Genomic DNA, 22755 nt, shown 5'->3' on the forward strand with positions numbered 1-22755 from the left:
ATCCCAAAAGAAAATCCTGTTGTTTCCATAGAAACGTTACTCGATTTAGAAGGAAATGTCTTAGAACACATAGTACACGTATTTCACAGCGACGCAATTTCCGTGTGAATTCTTCAATGTGTGCGAGTGAGGGATTCAGTAAAGAAGGATTAGTGGATCGGAAATGTGATTGTCGTATCCCAAAAGAAAATCCTGTCGTTTCCATAGAAACGTTACTCGATTTAGAAGGAAATGTCTTAGAACACATAGTACTCGTATTTCAGAGCGACGGAATTCCCGTGTGAATTCGTCAATGTTTGGGAGTGAGGGATGCAGTAAAGAACGATTAGTGGATCGGAAATGAGATTGTCGTATCCCAAAAGAAAATCCTGTCGTTTCCATAGAATCGTTACTCGATTTAGAAGGAAATGTCTTAGAACTTATAGTACTCGTATTTCACAGCGACGCAATTTCCGTGTGAATTCTTCAATGTGTGGGAGTGAGGGATGCAGTAAAGAAGGATTAGTGAATCGGAAATGTGATTGTCGTATTCCAAAAGAAAATCCTGTCGTTTCCATAGAAACGTTGCTCGATTTAGAAGGAAATGTCTTAGAACACATAGTACTCGTATTTCACAGCGACGCAATTTCCGTGTGAATTCTTCAATGTGTGGGAGTGAGGGATGCAGTAAAGAAGGATTAGTGGATCGGAAATGTGATTGTCGTATCCCAAAAGAAAATCCTGTCGTTTCCATAGAAACGTTACTCGATTTAGAAGGAAATGTCTTAGAACACATAGTACTCGTATTTCACAGCGACGCAATTTCCGTGGGAATTCTTCAATGTGTGGGAGTGAGGGATGCAGTAAAGAAGGATTAGTGGATCGGAAATGTGATTGTCGTATCCCAAAAGAAGATCCTGTCGTTTCCATAGAAACGTTGCTCGATTTAGAAGGAAATGTCTTAAAACACATAGTACTCGTATATCACAGCGACGCAATTTCCGTGTGAATTCGTCAATGTGTGGGAGTGAGGGATGCAGTAAAGAAGGATTAGTGGATCGTAAATGTGATTGTCGTATCCTAAAAGAAAATCCTGTCGTTTCCATAGAAACGTTACTCGATTTAGGAGGAAATATCTTAGAACACATAGTACTCGTATTTCACAGCGACGCAATTTCCGTGTGAATTCTTCAATGTGTGGGAGTGAGGGATGCAGTAAAGAAGGATTAGTGGATCGTAAATGTGATTGTCGTATCCCAAAAGAAAATCCTGCCGTTTCCATAGAAACGTTACTCGATTTAGAAGAAATGTCTTAGAACACATAGTACTCGTATTTCACAGCGACGCAATTTCCGTGTGAATTCTTCAATGTGTGGGAGTGAGGGATGCAGGAAAGAAGGATTAGTGGATCGGAAATGTGATTATCGTATCCCAAAAGAAAATCCTGTCGTTTCCATAGAAACGTTACTCGATTTAGAAGGAAATGTCTTAGAACACATAGTACACGTATTTCACAGGGACACAATTTCCGTGTGAATTCTTCAATGTGTGGGAGTGAGGGATGCAGTAAAGAAGGATTAGTGGATCGGAAATGAGATTGTCGTATCCCAAAAGAAAATCCTGTCGTTTCCATAGAAACGTTACTCGATTTAGAAGGAAATGTCTTAGAACACACAGTACTCGTATTTCACAGCGACGCAATTTCCGTGTGAAATCTTCAATGTGTGGGAGTGAGGGATGCAGTAAAGAAGGATTAGTGTTTCGGAAATGTGATTGTCGTATCCCAAAAGAAAATCCTGTCGTTTCCATAGAAACGTTACTCGATTTAGAAGGAAATGTCTTAGAACACATAGTACTCGTATTTCACAGCGACACAATTTCCGTGTGAATTCTTCAATGTGTGGGAGTGAGGGATGCAGTAAAGAAGGAATAGTGGATCGGAAATGATATTGTCGTATCCCAAAAGAAAATCCTGTCGTTTCCATAGAAACGTTACTCGATTTAGAAGGAAATGTCTTAGAACACATAGTACTCGTATTTCACAGCGACGCAATTTCCGTGTGAATTCGTCAATGTGTGGGAGTGAGGGGTGCAGTAAAGAAGGATTAGTGGATCGGAAATGATATTGTCGTATCCCAAAAGAAAATCCTGTCGTTTCCATAGAAACGTTACTCGATTTAGAAGGAAATGTCTTAGAACACATAGTACTCGTATTTCACAGCGACGCAATTTCCGTGTGAATTCGTCAATGTGTGGGAGTGAGTGATGCAGTAAAGAAGGATTAGTGGATCGGAAATGTGATTGTCGTATCCCAAAAGAAAATCCTGTCGTTTCCATAGAAACGTTACTCTATTTAGAAGGAAATGTCTTAGAACACATAGTACTCGTATTTCACAGCGACGCAATTTCCGTGTGAATTCTTCAATGTGTGGGAGTGAGGGATGCAGTAAAGAAGGATTAGTGGATCGTAAATGCGATTGTCGTATCCCAAAAGAAAATCCTGTCGTTTCCATAGAAACGTTACTCGATTTAGAAGGAAATGTCTTAGAACACATAGTACTCGTATTTCACAGCGACGCAATTTCCGTGTCAATTCTTCAATGTGTGGGAGTGAGGGATGCAGTAAAGAAGGATTAGGGGATCGTAAATGTGATTGTCGTATCCCAAAAGAAAATCCTGTCGTTTCCATAGAAACGTTACTCGATTTAGGAGGAAATGTATTAGAACACATAGTACTCGTATTTCACAGCGACGCAATTTCCGTGTGAATTCTTCAATGTGTGGGAGTGAGGGATGCAGTAAAGAAGGATTAGTGGATCGTAAATGTGATTGTCGTATCCCAAAAGAAAATCCTGTCGTTTCCAAAGAAACGTTACTCGATTTAGAAGGAAATGTCTTAGAACACATAGTACTCGTATTTCACAGCGACGCAATATCCGTGTGAATCCTTCAATGTGTGGGAGTGAGGGATGCAGTAAAGAAGGATTAGTGGATCGGAAATGTGATTGTCGTATCCCAAAAGAAAAACCTGTCGTTTAAATAGAAACGTTACTCGATTTAGAAGGAAATGTCTTAGAACACATAGTACTCGTATTTCACAGCGACACAATTTCCGTGTAAATTCTTCAATGTGTGGGAGTGAGGGATGCAGTAAAAATGGATTAGTGGATCGGAAATGAGATTTTCGTATCCCAAAAGAAAATCCTGTCGTTTCCATAGAAACGTTACTCGATTTAGAAGGAAATGTCTTAGAACACATAGTACTCGTATTTCACAGCGACGCAATTTCCGTGTGAATTCGTCAATGTGTGGGAGTGAGGGATGCAGTAAAGAAGGATTAATGGATCGGAAATGTGATTGTCGTATCCCAAAAGAAAATCCTGTCGTTTCCATAGAAACGTTACTCGATTTAGAAGGAAATGTCTTAGAACACATAGTACTCGTATTTCACAGCGACGCAATTTCCGTGTGAATTCTTCAATGTGTGGGAGCGAGGGATGCAGTAAAGAAGGATTAGTGGATCGGAAATGTGATTGTCGTATCCCAAAAGAAAATCCTGTTGTTTCCATAGAAACGTTACTCGATTTAGAAGGAAATGTCTTAGAACACATAGTACTCGTATTTCACAGCGACGCAATTTCCGTATGAATTCTTCAATGTGTGCGAGTGAGGAATGCAGTTAAGAAGGATTAGTGGATCGGAAATGTGATTGTCGTATCCCAAAAGAAAATCCTGTAGTTTCCATAGAAACGTAACTCGATTTAGAAGGAAATGTCTTAGAACACATAGTACTCGTATTTCACAGCGACGCAATTTCCGTGTGAATTCTTCAATGTGTGGGAGTGAGGGATGCAGTAAAGAAGGATTAGTGGATCGGAAATGCGATTGTCGTATCCCAAAAGAAAATCCTGTCGTTTCCATAGAAACGTTACTCGATTTAGAAGGAAATGTCTTAGAACACATAGTACTCGTATTTCACAGCGACGCAATTTCCGTGTGAATTCGTCAATGTGTGGGAGTGAGGGATGCAGTAAAGAAGGATTAGTGGATCAGAAATGTGATTGTCGTATCCCAAAAGAAAATCCTGTCGTTTCCATAGAAACGTTACTCGATTTAGAAGGAAATGTCTTAGAACACATAGTACTCGTATTTCATAGCGACGGAATTTCCGTGCGAATTCGTCAATGTTTGGAAGTGAGGGATGCAGTAAAGAAGGATTAGTGGATCGGAAATGTGATTGTCGTATCCCAAAAGAAAATCCTGTTGTTTCCATAGAAACGTTACTCGATTTAGAAGGAAATGTCTTAGAACACATAGTACACGTATTTCACAGCGACGCAATTTCCGTGTGAATTCTTCAATGTGTGCGAGTGAGGGATTCAGTAAAGAAGGATTAGTGGATCGGAAATGTGATTGTCGTATCCCAAAAGAAAATCCTGTCGTTTCCATAGAAACGTTACTCGATTTAGAAGGAAATGTCTTAGAACACATAGTACTCGTATTTCAGAGCGACGGAATTCCCGTGTGAATTCGTCAATGTTTGGGAGTGAGGGATGCAGTAAAGAACGATTAGTGGATCGGAATTGAGATTGTCGTATCCCAAAAGAAAATCCTGTCGTTTCCATAGAATCGTTACTCGATTTAGAAGGAAATGTCTTAGAACACATAGTACTCGTATTTCACAGCGACGCAATTTCCGTGTGAATTCTTCAATGTGTGGGAGTGAGGGATGCAGTAAAGAAGGATTAGTGAATCGGAAATGTGATTGTCGTATTCCAAAAGAAAATCCTGTCGTTTCCATAGAAACGTTGCTCGATTTAGAAGGAAATGTCTTAGAACACATAGTACTCGTATTTCACAGCGACGCAATTTCCGTGTGAATTCTTCAATGTGTGGGAGTGAGGGATGCAGTAAAGAAGGATTAGTGGATCGGAAATGTGATTGTCGTATCCCAAAAGAAAATCCTGTCGTTTCCATAGAAACGTTACTCGATTTAGAAGGAAATGTCTTAGAACACATAGTACTCGTATTTCACAGCGACGCAATTTCCGTGTGAATTCTTCAATGTGTGGGAGTGAGGGATGCAGTAAAGAAGGATTAGTGAATCGGAAATGTGATTGTCGTATTCCAAAAGAAAATCCTGTCGTTTCCATAGAAACGTTGCTCGATTTAGAAGGAAATATCTTAGAACACATAGTACTCGTATTTCACAGCGACGCAATTTCCGTGTGAATTCTTCAATGTGTGGGAGTGAGGGATGCAGTAAAGAAGGATTAGTGGGTCGGAAATGTGATTGTCGTATCCCAAAAGAAAATCCTGTCGTTTCCATAGAAACGTTACTCGATTTAGAAGGAAATGTCTTAGAACACATAGTACTCGTATTTCACAGCGACGCAATTTCCGTGGGAATTCTTCAATGTGTGGGAGTGAGGGATGCAGTAAAGAAGGATTAGTGGATCGGAAATGTGATTGTCGTATCCCAAAAGAAGATCCTGTCGTTTCCATAGAAACGTTGCTCGATTTAGAAGGAAATGTCTTAAAACACATAGTACTCGTATATCACAGCGACGCAATTTCCGTGTGAATTCGTCAATGTGTGGGAGTGAGGGATGCAGTAAAGAAGGATTAGTGGATCGTAAATGTGATTGTCGTATCCTAAAAGAAAATCCTGTCGTTTCCATAGAAACGTTACTCGATTTAGGAGGAAATATCTTAGAACACATAGTACTCGTATTTCACAGCGACGCAATTTCCGTGTGAATTCTTCAATGTGTGGGAGTGAGGGATGCAGTAAAGAAGGATTAGTGGATCGTAAATGTGATTGTCGTATCCCAAAAGAAAATCCTGCCGTTTCCATAGAAACGTTACTCGATTTAGAAGAAATGTCTTAGAACACATAGTACTCGTATTTCACAGCGACGCAATTTCCGTGTGAATTCTTCAATGTGTGGGAGTGAGGGATGCAGTAAAGAAGGATTAGTGGATCGGAAATGTGATTATCGTATCCCAAAAGAAAATCCTGTCGTTTCCATAGAAGCGTTACTCGATTTAGAAGGAAATGTCTTAGAACACATAGTACTCGTATTTCACAGGGACACAATTTCCGTGTGAATTCTTCAATGTGTGGGAGTGAGGGATGCAGTAAAGAAGGATTAGTGGATCGGAAATGAGATTGTCGTATCCCAAAAGAAAATCCTGTCGTTTCCATAGAAACGTTACTCGATTTAGAAGGAAATGTCTTAGAACACACAGTACTCGTATTTCACAGCGACGCAATTTCCGTGTGAAATCTTCAATGTGTGGGAGTGAGGGATGCAGTAAAGAAGGATTAGTGTATCGGAAATGTGATTGTCGTATCCCAAAAGAAAATCCTGTCGTTTCCATAGAAACGTTACTCGATTTAGAAGGAAATGTCTTAGAACACATAGTACTCGTATTTCACAGCGACACAATTTCCGTGTGAATTCTTCAATGTGTGGGAGTGAGGGATGCAGTAAAGAAGGAATAGTGGATCGGAAATGATATTGTCGTATCCCAAAAGAAAATCCTGTCGTTTCCATAGAAACGTTACTCGATTTAGAAGGAAATGTCTTAGAACACATAGTACTCGTATTTCACAGCGACGCAATTTCCGTGTGAATTCGTCAATGTGTGGGAGTGAGGGATGCAGTAAAGAAGGATTAGTGGATCGGAAATGATATTGTCGTATCCCAAAAGAAAATCCTGTCGTTTCCATAGAAACGTTACTCGATTTAGAAGGAAATGTCTTAGAACACATAGTACTCGTATTTCACAGCGACGCAATTTCCGTGTGAATTCGTCAATGTGTGGGAGTGAGTGATGCAGTAAAGAAGGATTAGTGGATCAGAAATGTGATTGTCGTATCCCAAAAGAAAATCCTGTCGTTTCCATAGAAACGTTACTCTATTTAGAAGGAAATGTCTTAGAACACATAGTACTCGTATTTCACAGCGACGCAATTTCCGTGTGAATTCTTCAATGTGTGGGAGTGAGGGATGCAGTAAAGAAGGATTAGTGGATCGTAAATGCGATTGTCGTATCCCAAAAGAAAATCCTGTCGTTTCCATAGAAACGTTACTCGATTTAGAAGGAAATGTCTTAGAACACATAGTACTCGTATTTCACAGCGACGCAATTTCCGTGTGAATTCTTCAATGTGTGGGAGTGAGGGATGCAGTAAAGAAGGATTAGGGGATCGTAAATGTGATTGTCGTATCCCAAAAGAAAATCCTGTCGTTTCCATAGAAACGTTACTCGATTTAGGAGGAAATGTCTTAGAACACATAGTACTCGTATTTCACAGCGACGCAATTTCCGTGTGAATTCTTCAATGTGTGGGAGTGAGGGATGCAGTAAAGAGGGATTAGTGGATCGTAAATGTGATTGTCGTATCCCAAAAGAAAATCCTGTCGTTTCCAAAGAAACGTTACTCGATTTAGAAGGAAATGTCTTAGAACACATAGTACTCGTATTTCACAGCGACGCAATATCCGTGTGAATCCTTCAATGTGTGGGAGTGAGGGATGCAGTAAAGAAGGATTAGTGGATCGGAAATGTGATTGTCGTATCCCAAAAGAAAAACCTGTCGTTTAAATAGAAACGTTACTCGATTTAGAAGGAAATGTCTTAGAACACATAGTACTCGTATTTCACAGCGACACAATTTCCGTGTAAATTCTTCAATGTGTGGGAGTGAGGGATGCAGTAAAAATGGATTAGTGGATCGGAAATGAGATTTTCGTATCCCAAAAGAAAATCCTGTCGTTTCCATAGAAACGTTACTCGATTTAGAAGGAAATGTCTTAGAACACATAGTACTCGTATTTCACAGCGACGCAATTTCCGTGTGAATTCGTCAATGTGTGGGAGTGAGGGATGCAGTAAAGAAGGATTAGTGGATCGGAAATGTGATTGTCGTATCCCAAAAGAAAATCCTATCGTTTCCATAGAAACGTTACTCGATTTAGAAGGAAATGTCTTAGAACACATAGTACTCGTATTTCACAGCGACGCAATTTCCGTGTGAATTCTTCAATATGTGGGAGTGAGGGATGCAGTAAAGAAGGATTAGTGGATCGGAAATTTGATTGTCGTATCCCAAAAGTAAATCCTGTCGTTTCCATAGAAACGTTACTCGATTTAGAAGGAAATGTCTTAGAACACATAGTACTCGTATTTCACAGCGACGCAATTTCCGTGTGAATTCTTCAATGTGTGGGAGTGAGGGATGCAGTAAAGAAGGATTAGTGGATCGGAAATGTGATTGTCGTATCCCAAAAGAAAATCCTGTCGTTTCCATAGAAACGTTACTCGATTTAGAAGGAAATGTCTTAGAACACATAGTACTCGTATTTCACAGCGACGCAATTTCCGTGTGAATTCTAAAATGTGTGGGAGTGAGGGATGCAGTAATGAAGGATTAGTGTATCGGAAATGTGATTGTAGTATCCCAAAAGAAAATCCTGTCGTTTCCATAGAAACGTTACTCGATTTAGAAGGAAATGTCTTAGAACACATAGTACTCGTATTTCACAGCGACGCAATGTCCGTGTGAATTCTTCAATGTGTGGGAGTGAGGGATGCAGTAAGGAAGGATTAGTGGATCGGAAATGTGATTGTCGTATCCCAAAAGAAAATCCTGTCGTTTCCATAGAAACGTTACTCGATTTAGAAGGAAATGTCTTAGAACACATAGTACTCGTATTTCACAGCGACGCAATTTCCGTGTGAATTCTTCAATGTGTGGGAGTGAGGGATGCAGTAAAGAAGGATTAGTGGATCGGAAATGTGATTGTCGTATCCCAAAAGCAAATCCTGTCGTTTCCATAGAAACGTTACTCGATTTAGAAGCAAATGTCTTAGAACACATAGTACTCGTATTTCACAGCGACACAATTTCCGTGTGAATTCTTCAATGTGTGGGACTGAGGGATGCAGTAAAGAAGGATTAGTGGATCGGAAATGAGATTGTCGTATCCCAAAAGAAAATACTGTCGTTTCCATAGAAACGTTACTCGATTTAGAAGGAAATGTCTTAGAACACATAGTACTCGTATTTCACAGCGACGCAATTTCCGTGTGAATTCGTCAATGTGTGGGAGTGAGGGATGCAGTAAAGAAGGATTAGTGGATCGGAAATGTGATTGTCGTATTCCAAAAGAAAATCCTGTCGTTTCCATAGAAACGTTACTCGATTTAGAAGGAAATGTCTTAGAACACATAGTACTCGTATTTCACAGCGACGCAACTTCCGTGTGAATTCTTCAATGTGTGGGAGTGAGAGATGCAGTAAAGAAGTATTAGTGGATCGGAAATGCGATTGTCGTATCCTAAAGAAAATCCTGTCGTTTCCATAGAAACGTTACTCGATTTAGAAGGAAATGTCTTAGAACACATAGTACTCGTATTTCACAGCGACGCAATTTCCGTGTGAATTCGTCAATGTGTGGGAGTGAGGGATGCAGTAAAGAAGGATTAGTGGATCAGAAATGTGATTGTCGTATCCCAAAAGAAAATCCTGTCGTTTCCATAGAAACGTTACTCGATTTAGAAGGAAATGTCTTAGAACACATAGTACTCGTATTTCACAGCGACGCAATTTCCGTTTGATTTCTTCAATGTGTGGGAGTGAGGGATGCAGTAAAGAAGGATTAGTGGATCGGAAATGTGATTGTCGTATCCCAAAAGAAAATCCTGTCGTTTCCATAGAAACGTTACTCGATTTAGAAGGAAATGTCTTAGAACACATAGTACTCGTATTTCACAGCGACGCAATTTCCGTGTGAATTCTTCAATGTGTGGGAGTGAGGGATGCAGTAAAGAAGGATTAGTGGATCGGAAATGTGATTGTCGTATCCCAAAAGAAAATCCTGTCGTTTCCATAGAAACGTTACTCGATTTAGAAGGAAATGTCTTAGAACACTTAGCACTCGTATTTCACAGCGACGCAATTTCCGTGTGAATTCTTCAATGTGTGGGAGTGAGGGATGCAGTAAAGAAGGATTAGTGGATCGTAAATGTGATTGTCGTATCCCAAAAGAAAATCCTGTCGTTTCCATTGAAACGTTACTCGTTTTAGAAGGAAATGTCTTAGAACACATAGTACTCGTATTTCACAGCGACGCAATTTCCGTGTGAATTCTTCAATGTGTGGGAGTGATGGATGCAGTAAAGAAGGATTAGTGGATCGTAGATGTGATTGTCGTATCCCAAAAGAAAATCCTGTCGTTTCCATAGAAACGTTACTCGATTTAGAAGGAAATGTCTTAGAACACATAGTACTCGTATTTCACAGCGACGCAATTTCCGTGTGAATTCTTCAATGTGTGGGAGTGAGGGATGCAGTAAAGAAGGATTAGTGGATCGGAAATGTGATTGTCGTATCCCAAAAGAAAATCCTGTCGTTTCCATAGAAACGTTACTCGATTTAGAAGGAAATGTCTTAGAACACGTAGTACTCGTATTTCACAGCGACGCAATTTCCGAGTGAATTCTTCTATGTGTGGGAGTGAGGGATGCAGTAATGAAGGATTAGTGGATCGGAAATGTGATTGTCGTATCCCAAAAGAAAATCCTGTCGTTTCCATAGAAACGTTACTCGATTTAGAAGGAAATGTCTTAGAACACATAGTACTCGTATTTCACAGCGACGGAATTTCCGTGTGAATTCGTCAATGTTTGGGAGTGAGGGATGCAGTAAAGAAGGATTAGTGGATCGGAAATGAGATTGTCGTATCCCAAAAAAAAATCCTGTCGTTTCCATAGAAACGTTACTCGATTTAGAAGCAAATGTCTTAGAACACATCGTACTCGTATTTCACAGCGACACAATTTCCGTGTGAATTCTTCAATGTGTGGGAGTGAGGGATGCAGTAAAGAAGGATTAGTGGATCGGAAATGAGATTGTCGTATCCCAAAAGAAAATCCTGTCGTTTCCATAGAAACGTTACTCGATTTAGAAGGAAATGTCTTAGAACACATAGTACTCGTATTTCACAGCGACGCAATTTCCGTGTGAATTCGTCAATGTGTGGGAGTGAGGGATGCAGTAAAGAAGGATTAGTGGATCGGAAATGTGATTGTCGTATTCCAAAAGAAAATCCTGTCGTTTCCATAGAAACGTTACTCGATTTAGAAGGAAATGTCTTAGAACACATAGTACTCGTATTTCACAGCGACGCAATTTCCGTGTGAATTCTTCAATGTGTGGGAGTGAGGGATGCAGTAAAGAAGGATTAGTGGATCGGAAATGTGATTGTCGTATCCCAAAAGAAAAACCTGTCGTTTAAATAGAAACGTTACTCGATTTAGAAGGAAATGTCTTAGAACACATAGTACTCGTATTTCACAGCGACACAATTTCCGTGTAAATTCTTCAATGTGTGGGAGTGAGGGATGCAGTAAAAATGGATTAGTGGATCGGAAATGAGATTTTCGTATCCCAAAAGAAAATCCTGTCGTTTCCATAGAAACGTTACTCGATTTAGAAGGAAATGTCTTAGAACACATAGTACTCGTATTTCACAGCGACGCAATATCCGTGTGAATTCGTCAATGTGTGGGAGTGAGGGATGCAGTAAAGAAGGATTAGTGGATCGGAAATGTGATTGTCGTATCCCAAAAGAAAATCCTGTCGTTTCCATAGAAACGTTACTCGATTTAGAAGGAAATGTCTTAGAACACATAGTACTCGTATTTCACAGCGACGCAATTTCCGTGTGAATTCTTCAATTTGTGGGAGTGAGGGATGCAGTAAAGAAGGATTAGTGGATCGGAAATTTGATTGTCGTATCCCAAAAGTAAATCCTGTCGTTTCCATAGAAACGTTACTCGATTTAGAAGGAAATGTCTTAGAACACATAGTACTCGTATTTCACAGCGACGCAATTTCCGTGTGAATTCTTCAATGTGTGGGAGTGAGGGATGCAGTAAAGAAGGATTAGTGGATCGGAAATGTGATTGTCGTATCCCAAAAGAAAATCCTGTCGTTTCCATAGAAACGTTACTCGATTTAGAAGGAAATGTCTTAGAACACATAGTACTCGTATTTCACAGCGACGCAATTTCCGTGTGAATTCTTCAATGTGTGGGAGTGAGGGATGCAGTAATGAAGGATTAGTGTATCGGAAATGTGATTGTAGTATCCCAAAAGAAAATCCTGTCGTTTCCATAGAAACGTTACTCGATTTAGAAGGAAATGTCTTAGAACACATAGTACTCGTATTTCACAGCGACGCAATTTCCGTGTGAATTCTTCAATGTGTGGGAGTGAGGGATGCAGTAAAGAAGGATTAGTGGATCGTAAATGTGATTGTCGTATCCCAAAAGAAAATCCTGTCGTTTCCATAGAAACGTTACTCGATTTAGAAGGAAATGTCTTAGAACACATAGTACTCGTATTTCACAGCGACGCAATGTCCGTGTGAATTCTTCAATGTGTGGGAGTGAGGGATGCAGTAAGGAAGGATTAGTGGATCGGAAATGTGATTGTCGTATCCCAAAAGAAAATCCTGTCGTTTCCATAGAAACGTTACTCGATTTAGAAGGAAATGTCTTAGAACACATAGTACTCGTATTTCACAGCGACGCAATTTCCGTGTGAATTCTTCAATGTGTGGGAGTGAGGGATGCAGTAAAGAAGGATTAGTGGATCGGAAATGTGATTGTCGTATCCCAAAAGCAAATCCTGTCGTTTCCATAGAAACGTTACTCGATTTAGAAGCAAATGTCTTAGAACACATAGTACTCGTATTTCACAGCGACACAATTTCCGTGTGAATTCTTCAATGTGTGGGACTGAGGGATGCAGTAAAGAAGGATTAGTGGATCGGAAATGAGATTGTCGTATCCCAAAAGAAAATCCTGTCGTTTCCATAGAAACGTTACTCGATTTAGAAGGAAATGTCTTAGAACACATAGTACTCGTATTTCACAGCGACGCAATTTCCGTGTGAATTCGTCAATGTGTGGGAGTGAGGGATGCAGTAAAGAAGGATTAGTGGATCGGAAATGTGATTGTCGTATTCCAAAAGAAAATCCTGTCGTTTCCATAAAAACGTTACTCGATTTAGAAGGAAATGTCTTAGAACACATAGTACTCGTATTTCACAGCGACGCAACTTCCGTGTGAATTCTTCAATGTGTGGGAGTGAGAGATGCAGTAAAGAAGTATTAGTGGATCGGAAATGCGATTGTCGTATCCTAAAGAAAATCCTGTCGTTTCCATAGAAACGTTACTCGATTTAGAAGGAAATGTCTTAGAACACATAGTACTCGTATTTCACAGCGACGCAATTTCCGTGTGAATTCGTCAATGTGTGGGAGTGAGGGATGCAGTAAAGAAGGATTAGTGGATCAGAAATGTGATTGTCGTATCCCAAAAGAAAATCCTGTCGTTTCCATAGAAACGTTACTCGATTTAGAAGGATATGTCTTAGAACACATAGTACTCGTATTTCACAGCGACGCAATTTCCGTTTGATTTCTTCAATGTGTGGGAGTGAGGGATGCAGTAAAGAAGGATTAGTGGATCGGAAATGTGATTGTCGTATCCCAAAAGAAAATCCTGTCGTTTCCATAGAAACGTTACTCGATTTAGAAGGAAATGTCTTAGAACACATAGTACTCGTATTTCACAGCGACGCAATTTCCGTGTGAATTCTTCAATGTGTGGGAGTGAGGGATGCAGTAAAGAAGGATTAGTGGATCGGAAATGTGATTGTCGTATCCCAAAAGAAAATCCTGTCGTTTCCATAGAAACGTTACTCGATTTAGAAGGAAATGTCTTAGAACACTTAGCACTCGTATTTCACAGCGACGCAATTTCCGTGTGAATTCGTCAATGTGTGGGAGTGAGGGATGCAGTAAAGAAGGATTAGTGGATCGTAAATGTGATTGTCGTATCCCAAAAGAAAATCCTGTCGTTTCCATTGAAACGTTACTCGTTTTAGAAGGAAATGTCTTAGAACACATAGTACTCGTATTTCACAGCGACGCAATTTCCGTGTGAATTCTTCAATGTGTGGGAGTGATGGATGCAGTAAAGAAGGATTAGTGGATCGTAGATGTGATTGTCGTATCCCAAAAGAAAATCCTGTCGTTTCCATAGAAACGTTACTCGATTTAGAAGGAAATGTCTTAGAACACATAGTACTCGTATTTCACAGCGACGCAATTTCCGTGTGAATTCTTCAATGTGTGGGAGTGATGGATGCAGTAAAGAAGGATTAGTGGATCGTAGATGTGATTGTCGTATCCCAAAAGAAAATCCTGTCGTTTCCATAGAAACGTTACTCGATTTAGAAGGAAATGTCTTAGAACACATAGTACTCGTATTTCACAGCGACGCAATTTCCGTGTGAATTCTTCAATGTGTGGGAGTGAGGGATGCAGTAAAGAAGGATTAGTGGATCGGAAATGTGATTGTCGTATCCCAAAAGCAAATCCTGTCGTTTCCATAGAAACGTTACTCGATTTAGAAGCAAATGTCTTAGAACACATAGTACTCGTATTTCACAGCGACACAATTTCCGTGTGAATTCTTCAATGTGTGGGACTGAGGGATGCAGTAAAGAAGGATTAGTGGATCGGAAATGAGATTGTCGTATCCCAAAAGAAAATACTGTCGTTTCCATAGAAACGTTACTCGATTTAGAAGGAAATGTCTTAGAACACATAGTACTCGTATTTCACAGCGACGCAATTTCCGTGTGAATTCGTCAATGTGTGGGAGTGAGGGATGCAGTAAAGAAGGATTAGTGGATCGGAAATGTGATTGTCGTATTCCAAAAGAAAATCCTGTCGTTTCCATAGAAACGTTACTCGATTTAGAAGGAAATGTCTTAGAACACATAGTACTCGTATTTCACAGCGACGCAACTTCCGTGTGAATTCTTCAATGTGTGGGAGTGAGAGATGCAGTAAAGAAGTATTAGTGGATCGGAAATGCGATTGTCGTATCCTAAAGAAAATCCTGTCGTTTCCATAGAAACGTTACTCGATTTAGAAGGAAATGTCTTAGAACACATAGTACTCGTATTTCACAGCGACGCAATTTCCGTGTGAATTCGTCAATGTGTGGGAGTGAGGGATGCAGTAAAGAAGGATTAGTGGATCAGAAATGTGATTGTCGTATCCCAAAAGAAAATCCTGTCGTTTCCATAGAAACGTTACTCGATTTAGAAGGAAATGTCTTAGAACACATAGTACTCGTATTTCACAGCGACGCAATTTCCGTTTGATTTCTTCAATGTGTGGGAGTGAGGGATGCAGTAAAGAAGGATTAGTGGATCGGAAATGTGATTGTCGTATCCCAAAAGAAAATCCTGTCGTTTCCATAGAAACGTTACTCGATTTAGAAGGAAATGTCTTAGAACACATAGTACTCGTATTTCACAGCGACGCAATTTCCGTGTGAATTCTTCAATGTGTGGGAGTGAGGGATGCAGTAAAGAAGGATTAGTGGATCGGAAATGTGATTGTCGTATCCCAAAAGAAAATCCTGTCGTTTCCATAGAAACGTTACTCGATTTAGAAGGAAATGTCTTAGAACACTTAGCACTCGTATTTCACAGCGACGCAATTTCCGTGTGAATTCTTCAATGTGTGGGAGTGAGGGATGCAGTAAAGAAGGATTAGTGGATCGTAAATGTGATTGTCGTATCCCAAAAGAAAATCCTGTCGTTTCCATTGAAACGTTACTCGTTTTAGAAGGAAATGTCTTAGAACACATAGTACTCGTATTTCACAGCGACGCAATTTCCGTGTGAATTCTTCAATGTGTGGGAGTGATGGATGCAGTAAAGAAGGATTAGTGGATCGTAGATGTGATTGTCGTATCCCAAAAGAAAATCCTGTCGTTTCCATAGAAACGTTACTCGATTTAGAAGGAAATGTCTTAGAACACATAGTACTCGTATTTCACAGCGACGCAATTTCCGTGTGAATTCTTCAATGTGTGGGAGTGAGGGATGCAGTAAAGAAGGATTAGTGGATCGGAAATGTGATTGTCGTATCCCAAAAGAAAATCCTGTCGTTTCCATAGAAACGTTACTCGATTTAGAAGGAAATGTCTTAGAACACGTAGTACTCGTATTTCACAGCGACGCAATTTCCGAGTGAATTCTTCTATGTGTGGGAGTGAGGGATGCAGTAATGAAGGATTAGTGGATCGGAAATGTGATTGTCGTATCCCAAAAGAAAATCCTGTCGTTTCCATAGAAACGTTACTCGATTTAGAAGGAAATGTCTTAGAACACATAGTACTCGTATTTCACAGCGACGGAATTTCCGTGTGAATTCGTCAATGTTTGGGAGTGAGGGATGCAGTAAAGAAGGATTAGTGGATCGGAAATGAGATTGTCGTATCCCAAAAAAAAATCCTGTCGTTTCCATAGAAACGTTACTCGATTTAGAAGCAAATGTCTTAGAACACATCGTACTCGTATTTCACAGCGACACAATTTCCGTGTGAATTCTTCAATGTGTGGGAGTGAGGGATGCAGTAAAGAAGGATTAGTGGATCGGAAATGAGATTGTCGTATCCCAAAAGAAAATCCTGTCGTTTCCATAGAAACGTTACTCGATTTAGAAGGAAATGTCTTAGAACACATAGTACTCGTATTTCACAGCGACGCAATTTCCGTGTGAATTCGTCAATGTGTGGGAGTGAGGGATGCAGTAAAGAAGGATTAGTGGATCGGAAATGTGATTGTCGTATTCCAAAAGAAAATCCTGTCGTTTCCATAGAAACGTTACTCGATTTAGAAGGAAATGTCTTAGAACACATAGTACTCGTATTTCACAGCGACGCAATTTCCGTGTGAATTCTTCAATGTGTGGGAGTGAGGGATGCAGTAAAGAAGGATTAGTGGATCGGAAATGTGATTGTCGTATCCCAAAAGCAAATCCTGTCGTTTCCATAGAAACGTTACTCGATTTAGAAGCAAATGTCTTAGAACACATAGTACTCGTATTTCACAGCGACACAATTTCCGTGTGAATTCTTCAATGTGTGGGACTGAGGGATGCAGTAAAGAAGGATTAGTGGATCGGAAATGAGATTGTCGTATCCCAAAAGAAAATACTGTCGTTTCCATAGAAACGTTACTCGATTTAGAAGGAAATGTCTTAGAACACATAGTACTCGTATTTCACAGCGACGCAATTTCCGTGTGAATTCGTCAATGTGTGGGAGTGAGGGATGCAGTAAAGAAGGATTAGTGGATCGGAAATGTGATTGTCGTATTCCAAAAGAAAATCCTGTCGTTTCCATAGAAACGTTACTCGATTTAGAAGGAAATGTCTTAGAACACATAGTACTCGTATTTCACAGCGACGCAACTTCCGTGTGAATTCTTCAATGTGTGGGAGTGAGAGATGCAGTAAAGAAGTATTAGTGGATCGGAAATGCGATTGTCGTATCCTAAAGAAAATCCTGTCGTTTCCATAGAAACGTTACTCGATTTAGAAGGAAATGTCTTAGAACACATAGTACTCGTATTTCACAGCGACGCAATTTCCGTGTGAATTCGTCAATGTGTGGGAGTGAGGGATGCAGTAAAGAAGGATTAGTGGATCAGAAATGTGATTGTCGTATCCCAAAAGAAAATCCTGTCGTTTCCATAGAAACGTTACTCGATTTAGAAGGAAATGTCTTAGAACACATAGTACTCGTATTTCACAGCGACGCAATTTCCGTTTGATTTCTTCAATGTGTGGGAGTGAGGGATGCAGTAAAGAAGGATTAGTGGATCGGAAATGTGATTGTCGTATCCCAAAAGAAAATCCTGTCGTTTCCATAGAAACGTTACTCGATTTAGAAGGAAATGTCTTAGAACACATAGTACTCGTATTTCACAGCGACGCAATTTCCGTGTGAATTCTTCAATGTGTGGGAGTGAGGGATGCAGTAAAGAAGGATTAGTGGATCGGAAATGTGATTGTCGTATCCCAAAAGAAAATCCTGTCGTTTCCATAGAAACGTTACTCGATTTAGAAGGAAATGTCTTAGAACACTTAGCACTCGTATTTCACAGCGACGCAATTTCCGTGTGAATTCTTCAATGTGTGGGAGTGAGGGATGCAGTAAAGAAGGATTAGTGGATCGTAAATGTGATTGTCGTATCCCAAAAGAAAATCCTGTCGTTTCCATTGAAACGTTACTCGTTTTAGAAGGAAATGTCTTAGAACACATAGTACTCGTATTTCACAGCGACGCAATTTCCGTGTGAATTCTTCAATGTGTGGGAGTGATGGATGCAGTAAAGAAGGATTAGTGGATCGTAGATGTGATTGTCGTATCCCAAAAGAAAATCCTGTCGTTTCCATAGAAACGTTACTCGATTTAGAAGGAAATGTCTTAGAACACATAGTACTCGTATTTCACAGCGACGCAATTTCCGTGTGAATTCTTCAATGTGTGGGAGTGAGGGATGCAGTAAAGAAGGATTAGTGGATCGGAAATGTGATTGTCGTATCCCAAAAGAAAATCCTGTCGATTCCATAGAAACGTTACTCGATTTAGAAGGAAATGTCTTAGAACACGTAGTACTCGTATTTCACAGCGACGCAATTTCCGAGTGAATTCTTCTATGTGTGGGAGTGAGGGATGCAGTAATGAAGGATTAGTGGATCGGAAATGTGATTGTCGTATCCCAAAAGAAAATCCTGTCGTTTCCATAGAAACGTTACTCGATTTAGAAGGAAATGTCTTAGAACACATAGTACTCGTATTTCACAGCGACGGAATTTCCGTGTGAATTCGTCAATGTTTGGGAGTGAGGGATGCAGTAAAGAAGGATTAGTGGATCGGAAATGAGATTGTCGTATCCCAAAAAAAAATCCTGTCGTTTCCATAGAAACGTTACTCGATTTAGAAGCAAATGTCTTAGAACACATCGTACTCGTATTTCACAGCGACACAATTTCCGTGTGAATTCTTCAATGTGTGGGAGTGAGGGATGCAGTAAAGAAGGATTAGTGGATCGGAAATGAGATTGTCGTATCCCAAAAGAAAATCCTGTCGTTTCCATAGAAACGTTACTCGATTTAGAAGGAAATGTCTTAGAACACATAGTACTCGTATTTCACAGCGACGCAATTTCCGTGTGAATTCGTCAATGTGTGGGAGTGAGGGATGCAGTAAAGAAGGATTAGTGGATCGGAAATGTGATTGTCGTATTCCAAAAGAAAATCCTGTCGTTTCCATAGAAACGTTACTCGATTTAGAAGGAAATGTCTTAGAACACATAGTACTCGTATTTCACAGCGACGCAATTTCCGTGTGAATTCTTCAATGTGTGGGAGTGAGGGATGCAGTAAAGAAGGATTAGTGGATCGGAAATGTGATTGTCGTATCCCAAAAGAAAAACCTGTCGTTTAAATAGAAACGTTACTCGATTTAGAAGGAAATGTCTTAGAACACATAGTACTCGTATTTCACAGCGACACAATTTCCGTGTAAATTCTTCAATGTGTGGGAGTGAGGGATGCAGTAAAAATGGATTAGTGGATCGGAAATGAGATTTTCGTATCCCAAAAGAAAATCCTGTCGTTTCCATAGAAACGTTACTCGATTTAGAAGGAAATGTCTTAGAACACATAGTACTCGTATTTCACAGCGACGCAATATCCGTGTGAATTCGTCAATGTGTGGGAGTGAGGGATGCAGTAAAGAAGGATTAGTGGATCGGAAATGTGATTGTCGTATCCCAAAAGAAAATCCTGTCGTTTCCATAGAAACGTTACTCGATTTAGAAGGAAATGTCTTAGAACACATAGTACTCGTATTTCACAGCGACGCAATTTCCGTGTGAATTCTTCAATTTGTGGGAGTGAGGGATGCAGTAAAGAAGGATTAGTGGATCGGAAATTTGATTGTCGTATCCCAAAAGTAAATCCTGTCGTTTCCATAGAAACGTTACTCGATTTAGAAGGAAATGTCTTAGAACACATAGTACTCGTATTTCACAGCGACGCAATTTCCGTGTGAATTCTTCAATGTGTGGGAGTGAGGGATGCAGTAAAGAAGGATTAGTGGATCGGAAATGTGATTGTCGTATCCCAAAAGAAAATCCTGTCGTTTCCATAGAAACGTTACTCGATTTAGAAGGAAATGTCTTAGAACACATAGTACTCGTATTTCACAGCGACGCAATTTCCGTGTGAATTCTTCAATGTGTGGGAGTGAGGGATGCAGTAATGAAGGATTAGTGTATCGGAAATGTGATTGTAGTATCCCAAAAGAAAATCCTGTCGTTTCCATAGAAACGTTACTCGATTTAGAAGGAAATGTCTTAGAACACATAGTACTCGTATTTCACAGCGACGCAATTTCCGTGTGAATTCTTCAATGTGTGGGAGTGAGGGATGCAGTAAAGAAGGATTAGTGGATCGTAAATGTGATTGTCGTATCCCAAAAGAAAATCCTGTCGTTTCCATAGAAACGTTACTCGATTTAGAAGGAAATGTCTTAGAACACATAGTACTCGTATTTCACAGCGACGCAATGTCCGTGTGAATTCTTCAATGTGTGGGAGTGAGGGATGCAGTAAGGAAGGATTAGTGGATCGGAAATGTGATTGTCGTATCCCAAAAGAAAATCCTGTCGTTTCCATAGAAACGTTACTCGATTTAGAAGGAAATGTCTTAGAACACATAGTACTCGTATTTCACAGCGACGCAATTTCCGTGTGAATTCTTCAATGTGTGGGAGTGAGGGATGCAGTAAAGAAGGATTAGTGGATCGGAAATGTGATTGTCGTATCCCAAAAGCAAATCCTGTCGTTTCCATAGAAACGTTACTCGATTTAGAAGCAAATGTCTTAGAACACATAGTACTCGTATTTCACAGCGACACAATTTCCGTGTGAATTCTTCAATGTGTGGGACTGAGGGATGCAGTAAAGAAGGATTAGTGGATCGGAAATGAGATTGTCGTATCCCAAAAGAAAATCCTGTCGTTTCCATAGAAACGTTACTCGATTTAGAAGGAAATGTCTTAGAACACATAGTACTCGTATTTCACAGCGACGCAATTTCCGTGTGAATTCGTCAATGTGTGGGAGTGAGGGATGCAGTAAAGAAGGATTAGTGGATCGGAAATGTGATTGTCGTATTCCAAAAGAAAATCCTGTCGTTTCCATAGAAACGTTACTCGATTTAGAAGGAAATGTCTTAGAACACATAGTACTCGTATTTCACAGCGACGCAATTTCCGTGTGAATTCTTCAATTTGTGGGAGTGAGGGATGCAGTAAAGAAGGATTAGTGGATCGGAAATTTGATTGTCGTATCCCAAAAGTAAATCCTGTCGTTTCCATAGAAACGTTACTCGATTTAGAAGGAAATGTCTTAGAACACATAGTACTCGTATTTCACAGCGACGCAATTTCCGTGTGAATTCTTCAATGTGTGGGAGTGAGGGATGCAGTAAAGAAGGATTAGTGGATCGGAAATGTGATTGTCGTATCCCAAAAGAAAATCCTGTCGTTTCCATAGAAACGTTACTCGATTTAGAAGGAAATGTCTTAGAACACATAGTACTCGTATTTCACAGCGACGCAATTTCCGTGTGAATTCTTCAATGTGTGGGAGTGAGGGATGCAGTAATGAAGGATTAGTGTATCGGAAATGTGATTGTAGTATCCCAAAAGAAAATCTTGTCGTTTCCATAGAAACGTTACTCGATTTAGAAGGAAATGTCTTAGAACACATAGTACTCGTATTTCACAGCGACGCAATTTCCGTGTGAATTCTTCAATGTGTGGGAGTGAGGGATGCAGTAAAGAAGGATTAGTGGATCGTAAATGTGATTGTCGTATCCCAAAAGAAAATCCTGTCGTTTCCATAGAAACGTTACTCGATTTAGAAGGAAATGTCTTAGAACACATAGTACTCGTATTTCACAGCGACGCAATGTCCGTGTGAATTCTTCAATGTGTGGGAGTGAGGGATGCAGTAAGGAAGGATTAGTGGATCGGAAATGTGATTGTCGTATCCCAAAAGAAAATCCTGTCGTTTCCATAGAAACGTTACTCGATTTAGAAGGAAATGTCTTAGAACACATAGTACTCGTATTTCACAGCGACGCAATTTCCGTGTGAATTCTTCAATGTGTGGGAGTGAGGGATGCAGTAAAGAAGGATTAGTGGATCGGAAATGTGATTGTCGTATCCCAAAAGCAAATCCTGTCGTTTCCATAGAAACGTTACTCGATTTAGAAGCAAATGTCTTAGAACACATAGTACTCGTATTTCACAGCGACACAATTTCCGTGTGAATTCTTCAATGTGTGGGACTGAGGGATGCAGTAAAGAAGGATTAGTGGATCGGAAATGAGATTGTCGTATCCCAAAAGAAAATCCTGTCGTTTCCATAGAAACGTTACTCGATTTAGAAGGAAATGTCTTAGAACACATAGTACTCGTATTTCACAGCGACGCAATTTCCGTGTGAATTCGTCAATGTGTGGGAGTGAGGGATGCAGTAAAGAAGGATTAGTGGATCGGAAATGTGATTGTCGTATTCCAAAAGAAAATCCTGTCGTTTCCATAGAAACGTTACTCGATTTAGAAGGAAATGTCTTAGAACACATAGTACTCGTATTTCACAGCGACGCAACTTCCGTGTGAATTCTTCAATGTGTGGGAGTGAGAGATGCAGTAAAGAAGTATTAGTGGATCGGAAATGCGATTGTCGTATCCTAAAGAAAATCCTGTCGTTTCCATAGAAACGTTACTCGATTTAGAAGGAAATG

This window comes from Schistocerca piceifrons, chromosome 7 (assembly GCF_021461385.2).
Source record: "Schistocerca piceifrons isolate TAMUIC-IGC-003096 chromosome 7, iqSchPice1.1, whole genome shotgun sequence".
NCBI lineage: Eukaryota > Metazoa > Arthropoda > Insecta > Orthoptera > Acrididae > Schistocerca > Schistocerca piceifrons.